Source organism: Ambystoma mexicanum, chromosome 9 (assembly GCF_040938575.1).
Source record: "Ambystoma mexicanum isolate Mex_15411 chromosome 9, UKY_AmexF1_1, whole genome shotgun sequence".
Taxonomy (NCBI): Eukaryota; Metazoa; Chordata; class Amphibia; order Caudata; family Ambystomatidae; genus Ambystoma; species Ambystoma mexicanum.
In genome coordinates this window covers 1,426,383,979-1,426,402,180 of record NC_090931.1, presented here as the reverse complement: position 1 = coordinate 1,426,402,180, position 18,202 = coordinate 1,426,383,979, and the positions used below count along the sequence as shown (strand labels likewise).

At 46.8% G+C, this 18,202-nt stretch overlaps 1 protein-coding gene across 2 annotated transcripts in view; it reads left to right on the top strand.

The window, feature by feature from the left end:
* Positions 1-376: 376 nt before the first annotated feature.
* The window catches only part of TMBIM1 (transmembrane BAX inhibitor motif containing 1), a 280,929-nt gene continuing 263,103 nt past the window's right edge, over positions 377-18,202 (top strand). Inside the window, exon 1 of one of the 2 annotated variants that reach the window (XM_069616828.1) lies at positions 377-532. The gene's annotated coding sequence lies outside the window, so the exon portion shown is untranslated. Of the gene's footprint in view, positions 533-628; positions 653-18,202 lie in introns of those variants that run through there. The other variant, XM_069616829.1, reaches the window with a different exon arrangement.

The window sequence follows — 18,202 nt, the reverse complement described above, 5'->3', positions numbered from 1 at the left end:
CTGAGCTATCTTGCATAAAGGGACGTTTATAATTAATAGAGCGTTATTGTTCTTTACTCAATGTTTATGGCAACGTTGTGAAGAAGGAGTGCACGGTTCGCTTAACCTTGCGCTACTTGGTTTAAACCGTTACTAGCTGAGCGTTCGGAATGCTTCTTGCACTCTAACCCCTCTGCATGCTCCCAATCGCTGCGATGCAAAGTTTGTTCCACTTCCCAGAATCAGCAGTGAAAGTGATTCGAAGTGTGACTACCACTCCTGGCTGTTGTTGTAGGTACCGTTTTTCCCCTCTAGAGGTCAGCATCGCTCCACGCAGCTGCAGGACCTGCCCGGTTCAGAGCTGGAGTCATTTTGTATGTAACCTGGGAGGAGCAGGAGCTGTCCCAGCAGGTTCTCCCTGCCCCCTTTATTCCCTCCCCCTGAGCAGCTGCATCTGATCTGCAGGAGGAGCCCCCGGGGACTAGGCCAGAAACCCATCAGCCAAGCACCGAGTGGACTGGGACGGGCAACAGGACCGGTACCAGAGAGAAAGGTACGGGCATGGGGAAAGGGCGTTAGTGGTTTCTTGGGTGGGCGGGTGCTTTGGGAGGGGTGCAGAAAAACAAGCCAGAGGGAGCGGAAGGCTTAGAAAGTTTTCATCGTTGAGTTTGAGGTAGGCGGCCATGAACTCTTGTTTACACCATTGCAGGCGGGTTTTCGGGGGCCACAGGAGGGTGTTATGAGCAGGAGAACTGCTGGGGGCGCACAGTAATCGTGGGGTTCGTCTGCTAGTAAAGAAACAAAAGGAACGGCAGAGAGTTTAGGGTAATGATGTGGGGGTACGGCCAGAGAGCGTCGGGAAGACGTGGGGTAGAGGGAGCGGTTTGGGGGATCTGCGACCACAGGGCAGTGGGGGGCGGGGGGGGGGGTGTTAGAGTGATGTGCTGGGTGGTGACGCGGGAGAGAAGCTGGGAAGGGGTCATGGAGGGTGGGGCATTATGGTGACAGGTTGGTAGAGAGGAACCTGAGTTGGGCACCTTTCCCACGGAAAGGGGGCGAGACGGGAGGGGGGCGCTTGAAGGGTCAGGTGGGTGATCAATGGGCAGCCGCGAGGGACATCATGGGTGGCGTTGGATGGGCGAGGTGTGTTGACGTTTTGTGAGCGACACTTGGGGCATAGGTTGGCATCTTTAGACAATTCAGGCGACGGGAGAATGGGTATAAGAGGAAGCGAAGAGGTCACGTTGTGGCAGAATTCGGATTGGGGCTGTACCGGGGGCGTCTGGGGAGGCACCGAGGCACTGGCTAATGGCAGAGAAATAGACGGAGGATGTGGCTGGCATGGGGAGAGGAGGCATGGCGAAGCGGCAGGGAGGGGGTAGGCATATGTAGCAAGAAGGGCAGGTGCTGGGTAGGCAGGTTGGGGCAGAGATGAGACGGACAGGGCGACACTGGGAAAGAGGAAGCGAGGCGTTCATAGAGGGGCATTCGCGTTGTATGTGGAGAGGGGGCGAGACACACACGGGAGGCACCCAGGAAGAGACACATGCGGCGCCGGTACCAGCGTGGACAACCGAGGCTTAATGGGTGACGACACACAAATGAGGCGCACGCAGACCTGCTGAGGGGCAGACGAGGAGGCAGCGGGCGACCCGGGAAGCCGGAAGAGAAATGGGAAGAACGCCATCTAGCGGGGCTGAACTACACAAGACACGCGGCTATGGGAAGCAGGCAGACTGGGGTACCTGGGGGAGTGGAAAGGAGGCAAGTGATGGTGACATGCAGGGGAGAAAGAGGGCGATACATGGGACTTCCATATTGCTTGCGATTTGTATAGCGCCTTACAGACATTGACGTGTCTTCGAAGCACTGTAGGCAGTGCTTGAAATGGAAAAAAGTGCAGTTATTCACCAGTTTAGGTTCAAGTCGCTGGGTGCTATGCACCAGCAGGGTCCAAAAATGGCGCGTGCTGCCCGGTTACCCACCCCGTTTCTATCACTGTGCGTCCCTCTCTAGTTTGTTTAGTTATCCATTTGCCTTCCTTTCAATGTGTGCTCCGCTCTTTTTGTCTCGCTCTTCGTGACCCAGACTGTGTCCCTTCTTTCCCGCTACACCTTATGCTCTCACCCACTCTTTTACACTGGGAGCATGGCACGTTGACACATCTCAGTCAGGTCCATGAAGCAATGAGCAGTTGGGTGTTTAACCCAACCAGTTGACTTTACATATTTTCAATCTGGGAAAATATTCTAAAAACAAGGGTGTTGCATGCAGCGCTAGCTGAAGGCGTGTAGACGACCATATCAAAATGCCTACGCCCAAGAGCGGGTCTGAAGAAGCCTGCCCCAGGTCCACTTCACCCTTGTGTGTGATTCGCCTGCTCACTGATCTTGCATTCACTCCGTCTCAATGGCCTTGAATTAAGGTTCACCTACAGAGTTATTTTGTATTGCTCTTCTCCTTTTTCTACTTATTATTCTCGGGAGGATAGCTCAACGGCAACGTGCTCACCTTGGAAGCAAGACGACAGGGAGCAACACAGGTTCGATCCCCAGGTCTGCGCTTATTAAGCGCGTTACAAATAACCTATCGTATCATATTCGTCTTACTGTCTATGGTATTCTGGATGACTTTCTTGCTGCTGCGCTCCTGCCCTAGACCTAACTACCTGGTGCCCATGCTGGAAAGCCCTCTGTACAGAAAATGACAACATGCTGAAAATGACACCCATGTTGAAATCAAGCTCCATCGCTCAATTTGAAAATATAGTCCATCATGACAATATGTAAGTGCGGACATGCTGCCTCTTAGAAAATGACCCTGTTCTGAACATGAACAACCCGTAAGTTGAAATACTCCATGCCGGAAGTGGCTCGTGTTACTCTATTTGAAATTCTCTTCTACATTTTTGACATCTTTCCAAGATTGTTTTCTCGGCCCTTCTGTCCCTGGGCTTTCTTGGTATCCTTGCCTCAGCTTCCCCTGGTTATTTGGTAGTGTAACGTAACCCTTGTTGGGCCTTTTTGGGCTTTGACATCAAGCCGAAGGAACACCCTCAAAATCCCTATAATGTATTGTGATTAACACTCACAAGGTGGGTGAGGCGCGCACTCTAATTCCTGGCCAATCTACTACATGAAGAAAGAGAAAAATTACTGGGTTAAATCCCAAAAGTGTCCAATTCACTGGGTTAGATCCCAATTGTTGATACTGCTGTTCCCCTCCTCCTAGCGCTTTTGTGTCCAACACTCTTCAGGGAGGCTGTGTTGCCTTTCTTTGCAGGTGAATCCAATTAAATTGCTAACGTAGTCTCTGGATTATGGGAGCTGTAGTGAAAACATTTGTTCAGTTCAGGTGACCAAGGAAAGACTCCCCTCCAGGAGCACACATCTTACCCTTAGCAGGGGGAGGGGGGAAAACCATAAGTATGGTTCTCCACTGTAGGGCAAAATATCCCCAGTGCTGCAGCCTCTGGAGTCCGGATCTCCGGATAGCACTAAGGCTGAAGGGCACCGCCTGGGTGGGGGGCAGGGGTAGCACTAAGGCTGAAGTAACCTTGCATTGTGCCGCTAAATAGTCCATTTGTTCATATGTGACTTCGAAAGGCCACCTTGGAACAAACGTGTGCAACATGCTTTTATCCCAAACTTGCAGTATTTGATAATTTCTGACTCAAATTGTAAAGCTGCAGCTGGCCTAAGACCACAGTTCCTGCAATGCCCAATCGCCAGCACGTTTGTCCTTCTACTAATTTAAATGCTTTCTGTGCTTTGTCTAAAAATTGTGATCAAGTTATAAGCTATTGGTGCATAGGGTGACATTTGTGTTTCCTATAAAGTGCTTATAAACGCTTGGCACTTTTGAATCATTGGTTTTCAGTGCTAGTGTAAAATTAGGAGACTGTCGTGGATGAACTGCTAGCTTGTTGCCCACACCCCCACGCCTCAAGACCAAACTCCTTACACATCATCGGTATTGCTGGATAATGTGATTTTCCTGTATCTGATGGGCATTTCATGGTATGGAGAGTGGGTACAGTATTCCAGAATTCCCGGAGCACGCAGTGGGCGAGATACCCGCTTGCACGCAGATTCGGTCGATTCTGCCCTTAACTCCCCTCCACCAGAGGACCGGAGTTAGTGATTTTTTTATTTTTTTATTTTTTTTGCTTTGGGTGCACAAACATTTTGGCCCATTAGAAGCGGGAATGTGTGTGTTCCTTTTAATTGGCCTTGGTGTTCACCTGTCCCTGGTGAAAAACTGCCCAAAAAAGCAAAGCTTTGCATGCCAAACCAACAGTTTTCACACCATGGGCATACTGGCGGACGGGATGGACGTTTCTACCAGTTCGCCATTCTACACGTGGTTATTTCACCCATGTGTGTTCCAGAGCACCCATGCACCTGGTGCGGTGTGAATGGTGATTGTTCTGCCCATGCAGCCTTAATGATGGCTAACATTTTCTGGACACCATTTCTTTTTATTATTCATACTTGCTACATTGTGCATGTTGCAGTTTTAGTTATTGCGAAACACTTGCATAATATATGATTTTACAATGGTACTCACTTGATTGAGCTTGGCGGGATGAAACTGCCATGATTGGATTCAAACCCCCGACCACCAAGTCTCTGTGAGGGTGTTTGGGAAATAGTTACTTTTCTTCTTACAAAATATTTCTGAGTATTATTACTGGCACTGTTTCCTCTTAGTACAGAATCACTGATTTCACGGATTCTCTGTGAGCAGGAGTTCTCATTTTTGCTATTTAGCCGAGATTATATATCAGTGCTTCCCTGGACACGGATATTAGGATGCAATGTGTTTTCCTGATTCACGTTATTGTTCTGGCACAGCATTGCAAACCCATGTTTTTCTCATGACCCAGTGCTTCTGGTTCACACGGGTCTCCCAGCACTGTTTGTTTACTAGTGCTTATTCTTCATGGCGCTTGGTACTTTTTTATTTAATAATTTAAGGCGAGTCGGTATTTGCATTAAATAGCAGTGCTCGGATTAGCATATTGCAATGCTTGGCTAAATACAAAAGAGTGGATCAATTATTTGATCAAGGGTTTTTTATTTTTTTTTATTTCGAAAGTTCCAAACCGGATTTAACATACTTTATTAAAAAGTGACACGAAAGAAACTTCTCAGAGCAGCTGTGAAGCACGCTATATTGTGACTTCTACAGTGCATCATTGAAATCCAATCATTGGATGGGGAAAGTGATACAATGTATCCGTGACACACAGTCTGTTCCCATATAGCGCTTACAGTGGTGCTTTTGCTTCCATTGGTTGCTACGTTACTGTACGGGGATGACTGGACAAAGCACGAAACTGCAAACTCTCTTTCATTGTTGTTGCTTAGCGTGTCCCATCTCGCGCACACACACAGCTGTATGGTCTGGCCTTGTATGTTCATGTTCTCTCTCTTCTAAAACCATGCTCGTAGATGTAGTACACCTCAGGTAAGTGCACTAGGTACGTCCATGGAAGGCACAAACCAGTTGGCAAGAATGCCATCAAAAGCCACAGCGAGAAGGAGTCCCTGGTTGCCATTCTCTCCCTTCCCAATCAGTTTCTCAAATGATCGAGACTTTGGGCGTGTACCTTGAACCTAGCCTTACCATGGACAGGCAGGTCAATGCCATCGCCTCCTCGGCAGCATATCACTCTAAACTGATCAATGCTGTCGGGCCATTCCTGTCCCAGCAAAACTGCATCACCATAGCCAGAGCCATCATCGGCTCCAGACTGGACTATTGCAATGCCCTCTTTATTGGAACCTCTTTAAAAAAAAAAAAAAAACTGGCGAAACTCCAGATTGCACAAAATAATGCCTTAAGGCATCTCACGCAGGGGGCACATGTCTGGTGTCAGGAGGCAGGTACACTGGCTTCTCATCAAGGAAAGGGTTGTCTTTAAAACACTTGCCCTAGTCTGGCCCCTATGTACCTAGCGCAGAGGATCTCCAAACAAACAGCTTCTAGACCGTCAAGGTCCGCCTATGCCAACCATATCACAGTTCCTCACATGCGCAGAGTGCGTGCGGGAGGCGCCAGCTTCCCAACAATGGCTGCAACCATGTGGAACTACCTCCCAGCACAGATCAGATCCATCGACTCCCACGCAGCATTCCGCAAAGCCTTAAAAAACTAGGCTCTTTGTCTAATGAGGTCACCCCTATAAGTCATCTATTTATTACACATGCGACCTGTTCATCACCTGTGACCACTCTTCTGCTTTTCATGAATATGTCACACCTTTCTATGCATCACATAGTACTATGTAACAAAATGTGTCAACAATTGTAACCTAACCAACTGTATCTAAGCATTATTCTTGGGCTGCTTATTGTAACCCTCAAGCAAGCTTTATTAAGTGTCCTTTAAGCGCCTCAGTGCCCGTGGGCTGTAGTGCGCTCTACAAATCAAAAAATAAAGAAACTTCAAAGCTTTAACATAGTCCTTGATGTAGCAGATTTAAAATACATTAATATGACTGCAACATAAAGGACATGCGCTATAATCATGTGACACGGGTACACCACAGTGGAAGGCATGAAACTGCAGCGCGTTCCACATCTGTGATCCATCATTTTCGTACTTCTATTCTGGAAGTCGGTTTCATCAAAATTTTGAAAGATGGGGGATCTTGGTATCCTAAAAGGATTTACCCAAGATTACACATGTGGTCTGGTGTTAAGAGTCCAGCATCAAACATGGGTTCCTAAGACCATGGACACAAACCTGGTCACATCTCCTTCTAAGAAGTAGAGTCTTTCTGGGTTCTAGACACAGAGTATGTTTCTAAACAGGCCGCTGTCTCTGGAAAAGCGGGTGGACCGGCACCAGGCACATGTGCATGAAGTTGCCCTAGCTTGACCATATGGCCCATGATCCTGTGCCTAAAATATTGAATACTAGGTATTAGCACGCAGGGTAGGGGGAGCAGCCAATCGGGTTCCTTGTATCGTGGGCTGAAGCTGCTAATCTCAGCCCGCCTTCCATGGAAAACAATGGCTGCTTCCCCCACCCTGCACCAGCAACATCTTCTCCCCACCCTCCCTTCGTTTAAAAAAAACTAATCCCAACCCCCTCCCCAGACCCACTTACCTTATTGTGGCGGCGACGCCCGCCACAGCTTCGTCCCATCTCCCTTTCCTGTCTGCCAGGGAAATGGAAGAAGAGCTCCATATGGAGCTTGCCTTCCAGCTCTGTGGCGGCCATCTTAGTATAGTATTTTGTTTCAGTGAACAGGACACTTCACGGCGTCCCGTTCATTCAAACAAAATACAATGCCCATAGGACCCTGGGTTACCGAATTGACAACCCAGGGTGGTAATAGCCTTCACACCCTCTCCGGGGGGTTAATGCAGTAGTAATGGCCAGTGCAGATTTTGAACGTAAAATTTGATGGACAGGAGCTCAAATCAGCTCCTGGTTATCTGGTGTAACTGGGTAAGTAAGAGCTACGCCTTTGGAAGAAGGAGCTGTTACGTAGCACACAGCAAATGAGACTTCCACAAGAGATGCAAACTTGAACCTTAAGCCGTTATGTAGGTTCATTATGCTTTAAATGAATAGATGTGTCCTGGTGGTACTTTATACACATTCCCAAACACAAAATGAATCTTCTATATGTACGTTTTTATGCCAACAGTTGGCTTGGTAGCTGTTGGCGCCAAGCTAGTTGGGCTCTTCTAGGCTAGAAGCAGGTGCTAGATAGCACCTGTTAATTTCTAACCCTTCCAGGTGAAAACACCTGAGTGCATACGTTAGTTTGGGTTTAGTGGCAGTGTGCAGCACAAGGTTGTTTAATCTGAATGCATTGTTCAGAACACACTGCATATTCATACCACCACCATCATTTATACAGCTCAAATCAGCACATTGTTTATTTGCTGATAATTTGTAAGGCACCGACTGCAAGAACAGTTTCTTTGTGACACCGAAAGGGGCAGGGGATGGATGGGGAAAGTGTGAGGGTAAAGGGTCTCTGATCTTTCACAGTTATGAGTGGGCGGAGGGAGCGACATCTTGCACATCAATTCAATACAACAGGATCAGTGCAATAGAGTTTGGCTGAGGATATCAGGACGTTGGAGACGCGATATACATCGATAAGTCAAGGTTGGTTTCTTGCCTCTATCATTGTAGAACAAGGAGGCCAGGGAGGACCTAAGCAGCCCAGCAATCCGCCTCAAGTCTTTCTAAACAAGGTCTCTAGTCTTTTTCTGAAATACAAGTGATTTTCTTCACCTCTGCGGTTGGTCGTTGGGTCTTTCCACATTGCAGCTCCTGCAGTGTCCAAGGTTCTGCCACCAACTTCTGACGGCACCAATGGTGGGTGTCCTTGAACTTGAAGACCTTGACTATCTGGTGGGGCAGTACTTTTTTTTTTAAAAAAAATTTATTTTGCTGGAGGGGTCCCGGTTTAGAACCGCGGCCAATGAATGATGTACAGTGTTTTGACCCCAATAGGACCGTACCAATGATGGGATTACTGTGCAAGGGTGACGCGGTTTTAGTTCCATGACATGTCGCCTTGGTTCTGAACTGTTGCTTCGCTGGTCCATTTAATTATCATTGTATAATTTGATGTCCACTCTTTTGCTACGAAACACAAGTACTGATCTAGTCACCAGATCGCCTCTGCTCCCAAAAATCCACCTTTGTTCCGAGAGGATAGCTCAGAGGCAACGTGCTCTCCTTGGAAGCAAGACGACACTGAGCAACACAGGTTCGTTCCCCGGTTCCGTGCTTAGAAATCTCTGGGTATTAGGTTATTTATAACGCACTTATCAATCAAAGCCCGCTTATAAGGTTGGATATGATTTCCTAAAACCCCGGTGCATCCCGGACGTTGGTAGGGCTGGGGTACAGTCAGTGAGGTGCTTGTCCTACTGCAAAGGAAATGAGAGCAAGTGGAGTCAAGTATCCCGGCTCTCCCTCGGTCCTGCCTGAATGTCATGGCTTTGTAGGGGAGCCAGGAAAGTAAGTGGGTAACATGGACGCCCTGTTTCTCTGCCACTTGCCGCTGCAGTCAGTAACAGGTGGGAGGGGAACATGGCACCCTTGTTCACCCACTAATCAGCAGCTGGCAAATTGGAGTAGTTGAGGGGGCGGGGGGGCGGGCAGAGGGGAGGATAATGACAATAGCTGGATCATGTAGACATATCGTGCCACCTGAAAATGTTGTCATTACGTGTCAAATGGTAGGAGTAACTAGAAAGACAATGGTGAAAGCTGGCAAGTGCTCTGGCGTATAACGGCAATGCCTGCAAAATGTGCTACCTGGACATATTTGGTGGCGGGGGCTCGGGGGTATTCGACCACATGTTGGCAATATCTAGTTCATAACAGGAATGAATTCTATTTTGGCTGGGGGAGGCCAACGGGTAGTGGTGACTGCACATTTGTAGGCTTGGTTAGGGAGCGGAATGAGGAAGCAGCACGTTCGACCAGATTTCGCTCTCCCCACCCCGGAAGTGGGATCTTTCCAGAGTGACGGGCGTGGGTGCAGTGTCTGCAGGCCCTGGGAATCCACACCTCACTGACGCGCGCGCGCACACACGTGAGTCGTGACGCACCCAACTTGGACCGTCGTCGCTTTACCTCAAGACGTTTTTACCTGCCTGTGTTGATGGCATTAGCGGTGACGTATGCAAGTCTCTCCCCCAGCGTGCTGCGGTGTTTAGCGCGCGCGAGACCCGGAAGCGTGCAGTCTACCCTGACATGCATTCTGGCATATAACGGGGCTCGCTATGCCACGATTAACAACTCTCGCCCCCTGCCTGTGCCTTAGATATGCTTTGCAATACTGTGTAAGTGGTTACATTGTCCGTATTCTCGCCTCCACATTAGCCGGCCAAACATGGCGTTTGAGTACGTCATGGTAGGGTGAAGTTTGTAGATGGCTTTATGACTTTATTTAAAAACGAAGTTTAGACTTTTCTGATAAATATGGGCAACTTTTTTGTTTTAACAATTATGTGCAGCTGCCTTGTCCTTGAAACTGTCTGTTTTATTGTTCAATGCAACCTCCTGATTAACGTCAGGGCTTCCAGCAGCCACTCCAATGCTGCCTTAGTGGTCCTTCTTTCATGCGTGCACTCTAATGCTGCCTTAGTGATCCGTGTTCCTGGAATCTGCTGGCTGCTATGATTACTTTGCGCTAGAGATCACTCTTGATCTTAAGCTTTCGTTCCCTGCCCGTGTCCAGAAGATGTAAGCTCTGGGGCAGATTCGGGGGGACACAAGCAATCTGAGACAGGAAGGGCAAATCGGGGACTCGTGGATCTCCTGTGCAGGGGTGGTGTCATGTGACTGTGCTACTGCCATGCGTGGCCAAGGAATGGTTTTCAGAATTCCTGCTAAAGACCAGGTCACCAACGGTGAACTTGTCAAATTGCGGATTTATAAAGCAACCTTCAGAACTGTCGCGCGACACTAACTTCCATGGAGTACGTTTAATTCACCCAGCAATGTCTAGCCTGAGCAGGGCTGTGCATTTCCAACATAAAGCAATATGTTATTATGATAGTGCTTCATGCCAGTGTCACCTAGCTTCCAAGTGCTGTAATAACGGGTAGTACTTACGGTACTCAATTTATCGTCCTTGCAAAGTGCTGATGCCCGCGTAGCTGTCCCACCCCCCCCCCCCCCTTGGATATCTTGCCCTGAGATGGACTGCAGTGCCCTACGCCGTGCCTCTCCAGATACCATGCTACTCGCATCCAGCCTCCTGTGGGACGTGTCTGCTCGCTCAGAGATGGCATTTGATGTCCTGCACATCTCATCTTGGGGACCTGGAATCCCTTTACCTGGGTTCCTGGTAATATGCCCCGTCAGCCCCGTCATCACCAACATAGACACTTTTCACTGGTGTCCTGGACTCCAGAAGGTCCACACATACAGTGCATAAGACCATGACTATGAAGGGTTGGGATCCCGGGTAAGCTTCGCTTTGTTCTCATGGTGAGTTGGCATTTCCCGCAGGTCTTGCACAGCTCCTGTGCATCGCTTTTCACTGCTGCCCTTTCAGATAGATGGTTGTGCGATGCCCATGCGGCCAATTCATGGCATCTCACATTGCAAATACGTTGCCTCAATGCTGCAGCTTATACAATGTTGCAGCTCTTGTGCACTGCTCGGGTAGGGGAGGCTTATTTTCTTAAAAGGCTGGGTGCACTCTTCTAAAACCATTTGCTAGTCTAGAACTCATGCTATCTGATAGCGACACTCCAAGCTTTTGTGCAATCGCTGCGCTGTATGAACACTTTTATTCACCATTTGAAATGTGGGCACGGCCCGTTTGCACACTTTTTTAAAATGTTTTTTTTTTTTTTTGGCAGTGATAGTTCTGTGTGGCTGATGCTTTCTTTAGTTATTTATGTATGCATACGGTTTTCCCTCCAAAGGTTGCCTACCAATGGCTAGGATCCTGGCCTATACCAATTTTCATGCATGGGAGGGAGGTGACACACAGTCATGGCTGATCGTTGAGATACGTTGATTAGATCATGTGCTCTCATAAACCCACAGAAAGAATTTTAAAGAACTTCATGGTGGCCGATGCGAGACAGGAACACGTTTTCTCTATCACTTCCTCTTTTACTTCTGGATCCTGGGGTTTCTCTTAAGCTTCAGTTAATCAGAACACATCAAGCTGCCTCCATGGTTACGGTTGTCCTCAAAGGCATGTATCCTTCGCTCCACAGGTCATGGAACGTCGGCAGAGTGGGACAGTACTGGTGGAGCGCCCACGAAACAGCAATACCGAAGCAGAGTGCTTAGTACGATGGCGTAGTTGGTGGCAGCGCTGACCAGATGGTGCAAACGTTTCAGGTTCGGTCCCGCATTGCACTGATCAGATGTAGTCTGTGTATTGAGTGGACGTGCAATCTTTGGCCTTCCAGACCTACCGGCTTAATGCAGTGAAACCTTTCTCTTACAGAGCGGTCACAGTACAGGAATCAAGAAGCCCTTGTAGGCAAAGAGATCCTAGCCCGATCTTTCACCTCCTTGATCCTACGTTGATGATGCCAGGTGCTGTAGAACTTGGATCGGTTCACGGCGGCCTCATCTATGGGCTTTCGCTCGCTTGCAACACATGGCTGTGGTTTGCCATTGGACCATTGATGCAAGGACTGGGTTCCAATTTTAGCAGTAGGGGGTGGACTGCCCTTTCCCTCTCGGAGCTTGATGGACAATAGAAATGTCCAAGAGCATCTTTGGAGTTTTTTTCACTTGTACGAGTGCTCCTGCCTCAGCTGTCCAGTAACTTGGCATCATTCAAACTGTTTGTGGGATTGAGTGACCTACTTTGTGAGTACACTTAATCTGGACCAGGCTAGATCCCTTGATGTTTCGAGACTTCTTTGTCAGTCAACTTGGTAATAATTGAAGCAAATACAATTTCATGGCCCAGTCTTCGGCCGGTGCCCCAGGCCAGGGTTGAGGTTCACTGATGGACCAGTGAGGTTCACTGGTCCCCGAACTGAAATGGTGGGTTTGCTCTAGGTCTTCTGTAATAATGACCCGGCACACGAGTGCAGACTTGGGATGCATTCAGTTTCAGTACTGAATTTGATGGGTTGGATCTAAGGCAGGAGTCAGGTTCATTGTTCCCTGTGTTGCATCAGTGTCATTGCTATAATGATGAGGTGCTGTAGGTTGTAAAGCCGGCGTCTCGGGCTTTGAAACACGCTTGAGGCGTGTTTGTCATGACACTGAAATGGTGGGGTGCTGTAGGGTCAGAGTTTGGTGCACTGGTTTCAATGCTGCAGGGTCGGATGGAGGCATGTTTGTCGTAACACTATAATGGTGGGATGCTCCAAGACTGGACAGGGTAGGCCCTAGACACGGGCAGTCTGTGCCGTGGCCCTGTGCCCAGCACTCGCAGGGGGACCTCGGTGACGAGCGGCAGCCTGTATTCGCAGTAGTACGCATTGTATTAAAGTGTTGCTTTCAGGTAGGATTTTGTATCCTGCCTGCCAGTCCCAGCGAGGCGGTGCAGTCATGATCTGGAGACAAATGACCGCTGCTTGGGCCTCATTAATAACTGGACTAATTGTCATTGTTGTTCTGTAGCAAATGAAAGTGTAAGCTATTTGTAAATGATTTTCATTTAATGAACCATTGTTTTAGACGAGGGGCGTTTTCATTCTAAAAGCACCAGTTAGACACCCAAAGGTACCGATTATAATTTTTTTTGTCGCGCGCCGAATGTTTAAAGTATCCCCTTATTTTTATGTGTTCTTATTTGACACACCAAAACTCGTGTGTTTTGTTTGTAGATGTTTACGTTTTCCTCACTGTATATAAAGCATGCCGCTGTCAGACAATGACTAGCATCTAGGTTTACCCTTTTTACTGATTTACTTTTGTTGTGTATGTAAGTCTTGAAAGTACAGCCCCAAAACCCACAGGCCAATTCTTTTGTTGTTGCTTTCTGCTGAATTGCATTCTGGTATTCATAGTCCTCTGTTCAAGTTGGGAAGGTCCTAACGCTAAGATTGTAATTTGTTCGCTTAACATATTACATAATACAGATTTACATATTTGTAAGAGTACTATATTATGGTGTTATTTTCAAGTGATCGTCATGAAACTGTATTGTTCAAAGAAAATATAGGGGTGAGGAGGGGAAAGGAGCAGTTGGCAGGTGAGTCCTGAGGATTTGCCTAGGATTTGGGAAGAGAGGCACTTGCTTTCCTGGAGACCTGAGGGGTTGTTTTCCTTGGCCCTGTGGTGACTCTGCTAACATTTGAAGTCCTGTGAAATTGCTCACGCTCACTGACTCGAGACCCATTCTCTCTTTATACGCTACTTCAATGTCACTATAAGGCAATCCTGAAATGGAAGCCCGTTGTCCTGTCGGCCCCAGACCAATCCCTTCCTTGTAGTCCCTGGAACCAGCGGTCCCAGCAGGAGACCTGGGTATGCAGCTCACCTTAAGTTTAGAAAAATAGTAAGCATTGCTTAGATATTCATTTCCTTTGCTGTGAGAAATGGTCATCTCTAGCTTGTGAATGAAATGCATGTTGATAGTTTGGAAAAAATTGGACTACATAAACACATAATACAAATAAGAGCAGCCGTAAAACTGTTGCAAAAGCAACCCTTGACTTTTTTGCACGTCATTCCAGTAGTGTTCAAGGCAAAGTTGCAAAAAGATTGGCCACAAAGACAATCTTTAGTAACTACATCCAGGGTTCAAGTTTCTGAGTTGCCGATTGGTCTCCAATCCCAGTTTATCGGAAGCGTGCTCTCAGGCAAATTTTTTATCACATTTAGACTTAAGTCCCCAAAGCTGTCTCGGCACACACTTTCTGCTACTCCAACAAAGCGTCATATTGCCACAAGTGATCAGCCATATACACATAGCAGTACTCTGGCCTTACCTTCAGTAATCTCTTCCCATGATCCCCCTTGAGTATTGATGACTGTCTTTGATGTCATTTTCTGTGATGTCACTACATATGCAAATTAGCCCCTCCACCCCAATTTTTTTTGCAGCCCTGGGCCCCACAAATCCTAGGACCGGCTCGGCACTGGAATAGTGAAAGTTGGTTACATGGTAGGATCATTGGCTGCAGTACTGCAGAGAGTGAGACTGCCCCAGGGCACACATGTAGCGCATTGTTCTGGGTAATCGGTCAGCCTGGGGTAGGGCTGTGGTGAGGAGCCTTGGTCCCAGGGCATTAATCTAGGGCTTTAATGAGCCGGGGTCCATGTTTGAATTGAGGGTGGCGGGTGTTGGAGCTGTGCTTAATCGTATAAACCACCACTCTTTCTCCACACCCGTGAACTTGGGAGCCCAACCCACTCCTCACCCGCCTATGGGTACTCGTCCAAGAGCATTGCCAGCATTCAAACAAAGCAACATCTAGTGGAGTCTCTGCCACAGTTTTATTATTATTTTTCTTCCCCTTTTCAGGAATATTAGTCTTCTGCATTACTATGGTGGGGGAAGCAAACTGCAACCCCCACATGCCCCCCATGGACTTAAACTTGAGACTGCAAGAATCTACCGGATTGATCTACTAGGTCTTTCTAGTGAAATACACACTTAAGTACAGGTGCTTCCTGATTTCTTTTGCTTTCGCGTAGGGGAGTTGGTGTCTCCGACACGCGCCATTGTGCAGGGCAATTAGGGAGCTGCATCCTTCACCAGGGAGAGGTGCAGAGCTCTACCAGTGGTGCAAGGTCCCCGTGGAGGCGCGCTTACCACTTGCACATATGTCTTGCAAGTCCCTCCAGAGGCTCTGCCTCTTTTGCCGACACCCAGAAGTGAACAAAGCGCCGCTCCTGGGCAACCAGCCTAGACTATAATCCATGGAGGTCTCGCGCTGTTAAGATGCTTGGCTCTTGGTATTGCCAGGGCTGGACTGGGAACCAAAAGTAGTCCTGGAAATGTTTTTCAAAGGGCCCCATATTTTAATTTTATTTTTTAAAGTTGAGACCTAGCTCGAGAGCAGCAGAGCAGGGTTTGGGTTGCATCTTTTAGCAGTAGCACAGTACTGTGAATTGCGTCTGCGCATCCATTGGGATTAGCCCATGGTCAGGGTTGTTGGAAAAAGCTATGTTTTGAGAGATTTGCAGATCAATGTTTTTTTTTGTGTGCGACTCCGGCGCTCAGCATGTTGTCTGGTTGTTAACTGAGGTCTGAATTGATCCTGTAATGCATTCTGTTTTCACCATAGTACGTGCAGTTTGTGCTTTCACCGTAGCAAAACCAATTTTGCATTTTTACTTTTCTTTGGCAAATCTGTATGGATCGTGTGCCATTACCAAATTGGAAATGGATATAACTTGGTGTTTTAGTCCCTTGTTTCAGGGATCTGTTATCACAGTTCCAAATCCCAGCAAGATAGACTTAATCTTTTCCTCCCTGTGAGATTAATAAACTTGATTATATAAAATACTGGCTGATATACCCGGCGTTGCCTGGGATTTTCTTTTCTTATAGGTACTATTTGTTAGAAAGACCTTGTAGCTTAACGCTTTTTGGAAAGGCTCCATAAGAAACGTGAAAAGAGAAATTTTCAACATTTTTCTACTTATTTTAAAAATATTTTCTTGTAAACAATACACAACACAATTTTTATTCTTAAACTAATTCTTAAACATATAACTGGACATGCAAACAACATGGCAATTCCTGAGCAGCAGGGTGGGTGACATGATGCCGACGGTGCCAACAACAATGGACCTAAAGTTCGATATTGCTACATGTTCGTAAGGCTCGTTTATACACATTCTTTGTTTCCCTTCCAGTGACCACTGTCGCTTCAATTACGTTGGGCAGCAATTTCTTTTACGCATTGCGCCATTACACGGCCTAGGTGGGTCAATATTGCAAAGCAGCAGGATGGGACACAACGTACAGTAGAAGGTGGTGTGGTGGCGTTCCCGAGGCGGGTTGAGTGAGTTCCGAAATTCTGTTGGATAGTTTACGGCTTCATCAGAATCCACCACCATATCTATTGAGTTGTACTCATGAACTGTGCCCAGAAGCACATCCTGAATCTGATTATTAATTTAATTGTCCGAATTCTTAGCCGCAAGGATGGCTCCTTCACACAGCCACTCGTGATTTGCCGATATGTTTGGATATACTTTATGTATCAGTTCTTTAACCAATGGCACCATCTCACAAAAATCCTCTGGAAAAGTAATTTTACCTGATGCTGCAACAATTTGGAAACCTCTGGAATGCTACCTAGTTTCACCTTCGCCTGTTGGGTCAATTCGCCTCCCAAATGCCAACGCTTCACCAATCCACAAACAAATGTTTGCTTTTATAAATATAGGTAGGTGGTAGTTGTAACACCTATTATGTTAATCAATGCACCTGCACCACGAAATGTTAATTACAAAAAGTAACCAAGCATCACTGTAGATCTAGGGATTGGTTCCTCCAAATACGTTTTTTTGTACAAACTGAGAAGGCCCCTCCAACAAGGAGCATAAAGTATTGGGAGAGGTGGTTAGGTATCCACATTGGAGACCATAAAGCCAAAGTGTCAAGCCTCAAGGCCAAGGTATCCAGTGTCCTATCCTGACTTTGCCACTAGACGACACTGTGATCCTGGACAAATCATCTTCTCACTGCATAAAACTGTGCTGGCTTCAGTGAAATGGTTTGCCATTTCAAATCCTGATGTCAATGTTAAGCCAATTACTACTCTGTTTATGAAGTTGGTCATCATATGAAAGACAGAGCCAACCAAAGGTCACAGGCCTTTAATCAAACTTATTTGAAGATCCGATTATTTGATGCAAAAAAAGGTTTGCTTTTTTTCCTACAATTTCAAATATTCTCCATCACATCATGCATAATCTGCAGTTTTTTAAATCCTTAAAATACAGTGATCACAAAAATTAGATCTTAGGTTCTCATTAATTAGCATTCTGATACTTGTACAAATTTATGATCGACAAAATCAAGCTATAGTAATTTTCCTTTTGCATAGCATGTTTCTATATATATTTTCAAAAGTTTATATTATTAAATTACTTTATCATGTGAATTTTTCTACTTATGAAATCCGGTCTACAAAACAGAGTATTATTTTTTTGGTTTCTAAAAGTAGATTCTAAATAATTGCACCTTACTGTATGGCACAAATTGAGAAACCATGCAATCAAGTGCTAACAATGCAGACCGAGCACAAAGTGTGTGACCCAGTGCAACTCGTTCAATTTCATAGTGCCTGACCTGTCAACATTGCTAATGCCTAGTTTTCCGCATTGTCAGCCTTCTAGTGGAATTGCTGTCTGTGCTTCGAAGCCATACGTTTCAGCGGCACTCTATATTGATTCAGAGAAAGCCTTTGAGAGAGTTGGTTGGGGTTTTTTCAGGGTATGCCTTGGCGACGTTTGGTTTTGTACCGAGCGTCAGAAGATTGAAGGTCTTGTTTAGAGATGCAAACGTAGCAGTGTCCACCGATGCTATTAAAGCTGATGCGTTGCGTCCCTTACAGCGAGTAACTTGGCAAGGTTGGCGCCCATCGAATTCTTTTGGATTTGGCTGCAGCTGCTATTTGGCAGTATCTTAATATGGAGAGCGAGGGGTGAGATCAGACTGTAAGGGGGTGGGGTGGAAGGTGCCTTCTTATGTGATTGAATTGTTCTTTCTGGATTCGGACCCAGATCGTGCCGTATTTACACTCTGGTTTTTTTCATCAACCATGGGAGATCTCCATATGTT